Source organism: Adiantum capillus-veneris, chromosome 18, assembly GCF_014529385.1.
Source record: "Adiantum capillus-veneris isolate H3 chromosome 18, ASM1452938v2, whole genome shotgun sequence".
Lineage (NCBI taxonomy): Eukaryota > Viridiplantae > Streptophyta > Polypodiopsida > Polypodiales > Pteridaceae > Adiantum > Adiantum capillus-veneris.
Genome location: NC_140948.1, coordinates 30,674,942 through 30,680,187, shown reverse-complemented (window position 1 = coordinate 30,680,187; position 5,246 = coordinate 30,674,942).

Here is a 5,246-nt window from a genome sequence, read left to right as displayed (position 1 = left end):
CTTTGCCGCTTGAAGGTTTGTAGGCCCAAAATACTATAATTACTGTTTCTACCTTTATTTATGTTTACATTGTTCCCTTTTCAGAATTGCTTACCCTATAGAAAGACAGCTTGCATGAGCACTAATCACAACCCCGAGAATCATGCAAAGATTCTTGAACAGATTAAGCTTTACCTTAAGGACTGTAAACCAAAGAATGCCTTGGCAGTTAGAACTAGACCCTTCCTCTCTAAAAAGGCCAAAGATTGTATTACCTACTATGGTAAGTATAAGTGAACCTCACCTCACTATTTTTGCAGACTCTTTCTCTCTCACAAGGATTGAAACTGACCTCGGGACCCCTCTCAGTTGCCACTTCTCTTGTTCTCACATGTATTAGCAGCTTGGATGCTTCGCAACTAATTTATGATTCGGCTCTTACATCTGACAAAAAATTATCTATCTTACATATGCTGTCTTTTAATGATTGGGTCAAGATTTTAGCAGCTTTGGATAAAGACTCCATGGAAGGAGTAAATATAATTTCCCAGTACATTGCCCAGCTTCCTCTATTATCCTCACAATATCAGCAAGAGCTTGCTCTATTCTCCTCGTCTGGTGCTGATCTGTCTAACTTTCTTAGGAAGTTATGTGGGCTTAATCCTTCTTTTGTCTATGCACCGACCACTCCATCTATCCCACAAACTGGTGGAATCTTCTGTCGCGGGATAGTGCAACCCTTGAAGCAATTAAGGAATTTCAGAGTAATCTTTGCTCCCTCAATGACTTAAACCTCCTGCAGATGGTGCCTAAAATTTCTAAAGTTTTTCCTGTCTTGCCCGTGAGAAAAATTGAAATTGATCCCTCGGGGTTGACCATCAGCTTTGGGTCCTGCCCAACAAATCTTTCTTAGCACCTATTTTGAGTGAAACGTGGGTTTACCTTGCCAACCTCCCTGCCTGAACTGTGGAAGATTGCAGACTCAAGATTCTTAAAGGAGGGCAATTCTTGGACAAAGGTGAGCTCATCAAAGCACCCTTCAATCTCACTCTCATTGACCACTCCAAGTGCCCCTCTAATACAGATCTGTACATCTGTACCAAAGGAAACATGGAATTCGCCAAGAATAACCCTCATTTTTACACTGAGTCCATCTGGAATGTCTTTCGTCCTTATGTAAAATGTGCCTGTAGATTTCTTGAACCTAAAGCCTCTTGTGAATCCAGCATCATGTGGTTCGATCATGCCATTTGGTTTATTCTCAACCATTTGGACTTACTTTTCTCGGAGAAACCTGTGGACTTTCATCTCTCCCTCATTTGCTCTTGGTTAGGTGGCCAAGCTAGGCAAATTGTAATTGCATAGATTGCCTTCAACATCTTCCGTGGACTAATGCTTGACATCTTGAAGGAGTTGAAATCTGATGAACCTAGAATTTACTTAACTACTTATGCTAACTTCTAAGGTGTTAAGCTCATCACTAGTCTTCTTTAAACCTTGTATTGATGAGGATGACTCCCCTACTCTCAAAAGGGCTAAATCTTTGATCACCCTCAACTCCTTCACTTCCTTCCTAACACCTGGTTCATCCTATAATCGAGGAGGAGTTTGTAGCTTTACAAGAGGAAGAGGCAGGTCTCCCCCTATCAGAAACTTCCTTGAATTTTAAACCTTGGTTATATTGCAGGTTGCTACATGCCCTTGCGGAAGAAGAACTCTCGACAAAGTGGATCTGGATAATGGTTTCATCTACATACACTGTCTCTTTCACAATGTACTCCTCGATTGGATTCAACCAAAAAATCTTTTTTGTGAGTGCTTTGATCTATTTTCTGGTAATCACAAATTGCTCGACAATATACTCATAGGATGGAAATATCATCATCCCATAAAGAGGTTGATCTATAATAATGACTTTCTTCGGTAGGATTCTGTCCCTCATTGTACATGTTTTCATTTTACCACCTTTTGCAAAAAATTTGAGGCTTTTGGTAACCATGTTTGCACTTGTGATCTTAGCATTATTGAAAATACTAAAATACGTAGAATTTTGGCCAAAGGGCTCAATCATATACCTAACTTTCCCCAAAACCCGTACCTTGCTTTATCAGCTATACTACACTGTCTCACTGACCTTGTCACTGCTCTCCAACTTTTTCCTTGACCTTATTCTATCTGTATTTGAGCTTATTTGTGCCACTAAATAGAAAATCTGCCAGGACTTCGTACATGTTCAGTATAATCCCTTCTGGCTCACTAAAAACTCTACAGAGGTCTTGCTTAACCTTTCTCAGTAGATCTTCCACATCTTTACTGCTGACATCACACAATGCTATGAAAATATTCCCCTTGATGGGGATCTTGGCCTTAAGGCTGTTCTTGCCAAGGTGATTAAATTGGCTTTCTCCAATGCTAGAAAGAGGAAGATTTTCTACATCTCTCTTTCCAAAAAACCCAGGTGGATTCACTTATCTCACTCCGTACACTCCCTACACTTTAATGAAGCTAAGCTTTGCTCCTACATCTCCTGACTGCTAATAACTGCACTATAATTTCAAGTGAACTTTGCTTTAACCAATGCCTAGGCACATTAGGCAAAATTTGGACTCACAAAGGGGCCCTTTAAGGAGTTTGACTTTACCCCTCTCTACCAAAACGGGCGCATGGATAAATTTTTGCAAACAAAATCCAAAGTTGGCAGAGGTTTGACAGTTAGAATTTCCTCTTCAAGCTCTATCTACTAATATATAGCACGCCATGAGATTCCTCATATTTTAGAAGATTCTTTTATTTATTCACTTAGATTCCGACAGAGTTGTCACATCATAGGTGAATCAAAAAAAGAATCTTCTAAAATATGAGGAATCTCATGGAGTGCTATATATCAGTAGATAGAGCTTGAAGAGGACATTCTAACTCTCAAACCTCCGCCAACTTTGGAGTTTGTTTGCAAAAATTTATCCATGCGCTCGTTTTGGTAGAGAGAGGTTAAGTCAAACTCCTTAAAGGGCCCCTTTGTGAGTCCAAATTTTGCCTAATGTCTCCATGGGATTTTTATGCTCTCCACTTAAGTGTAATATTTACCTCGCTTTCTTTGAATACAAGTGGTGTCTCAAGACCATGGAATCTTACAAGAATAAGCTTTCACAGTTCAGACATACTTATAGATTCATGGATGACTTACTTAGTGTCAACAATAGAGACTTCCCCAATGAAATTTGTCTGATTTACCCTCACTGCCTTAAAATTGAACCTACCTCTCTCCATGAGACCGTCACACCCAATGGGGCTTTCTGCACATCTGTCCAATTTCTTAACCTCTTGATTTCCCTTCGTATCCCATCTGCCTGGTGGGTATGATCTAAGGTTTGTATGGAAAAGGGATCTCTTGAAACTGCCACTTATAGAATTCATAAAAAAGAATAGCAATAGGCCTTACAAGGCTGCTATTAGCTCTTGTATCAGCCTACTACACTTAATTTGGTATTCTTCCTCTGACCCTTCTCTTGCGTGGGAGAAGGTGTACTTAATAATTAAAAAGTATTGCCTTAACGGGTGTAATCGAATTAGATCTGTAACACTATCATACAAGCTCGCACCCAACATAACTGGCCTGAGTTACACTTTAAAAAAGAGAATCTCATTTCTCTAATTAGGTAGTAGGCCCATACACAATGGGCCTACTACCGCGACCCATTGTGTATGGCCCCTGGGTTAGGGCGGGTGTACACACACACACACACACACTGTAGTACTATAGGTATTCTTGTTGTAATCAAATACAAACCCCCCCACCCAACCCCCCTTTTTTCCTCTCTCCCCCCCCCCCCCCCCCCCCCCCCCCCCCCCCCCACCAACACACACACACACACACAATGTCACAACACCTGACCATAGCTACACACACACACACACACACACACACACACTTGGTCATGACTTCTGACCTGGATAGTATCTATGGGGCTCGATTAATGTTCTAAATTGCCATTTCTGGCCACAATATATGACCTCCAAACAATCAAATATTTTTTTGAATTGTGACTTTAGGAGATTTTACCTTATGTTTTACATGCTAAATTACTGCCTTGGGGTTGTGGTTGCTCTAGCACCTCATCTAGAGGGGATTGTAGACTACACTCCGAATCACTGTCTGAGCTCAAGTGGTTAAATTGAGTTGTTGCCTGGTAAGGGATTACCCTGTGCTAAACAAATGCTTGATTTATTATATGGATCACATTGGTTAATATTCGAGCTAGTTACCATAAAGCTAAAGCTTTCCCAGCATCTTGTTTTGGCTACCCTATGGGTACTATCCCCTAATCTACCTCCTACCAGTTTTAGTTTTTAGCTAAAACTTACTCTTTGGCCCCTCAAAAAACCTGGGTGGCTTTCAAATTCACTATTCCTACTTAGGTTTTCATCGTGCTGTCGCGACAGTCATACTGCATCATTGCCCCGCACAGACAAACTCGCATAATGGAAAGTTGCCTGCCTTGGCGTCCCTACCTCCCACTCATTGATGGAATCCTACCTGGATTACCTCTTACATTCATCGATTCTATGCGGCCATGGCACCACCACTAATGAGTATCTTTCGGTGTGCATCCCTGCTTCCTCCACTATAAAAGGTGAGGGTGTTTTCCCCTCACTTAGGCTTGGTCTTCCTTAGCTGCTTGGAAAATTGCTTGGCATGGCGACTGCTCACAGGTTTTCGTTAATCTCATGCTCTGATATCTAACTATAAAACAGGTTTTAAAAAAACCTTTTTGAAGAAATGGTAATGAAAATGCGAGCTTTGCAGGATTGGGAGAGTGGAAAGCTAATTTGCAGGAACGACAATCATAAGAAGGTTGTCTTTGACATGAAGGAGCAACGCCAAGAGGAGCTCCATGAAGAATCATCTCAAAGTGAGACGGAAGAAGGTTGGACCGATAGCACTTCAGAAGAAGAAAGTAGCGACAGCATTACTGAAGAGGAGTCTTCCACATTCGCAAAATATCTTTTTTCTTTGGCTGCTTGACTGTTACTGACTGCATAAAAGATGACAGTAAATATGGTACTGGTGCTGATTATGCATAAACTCTGGTGATGGTACTGGTTTGGGATTCTTTATCTGGTGCTGACTGATCCTCAGCTAAAAACCTGGTGATGGTGTTGACTATGCATAAAACTCTCTGGTTACTAGAATACTGCAATATTCAGATATTGGTCTTTTTTGGGATTTTTTTGAGAAAATGGATACTGGCTATTCACATTAATAAAGG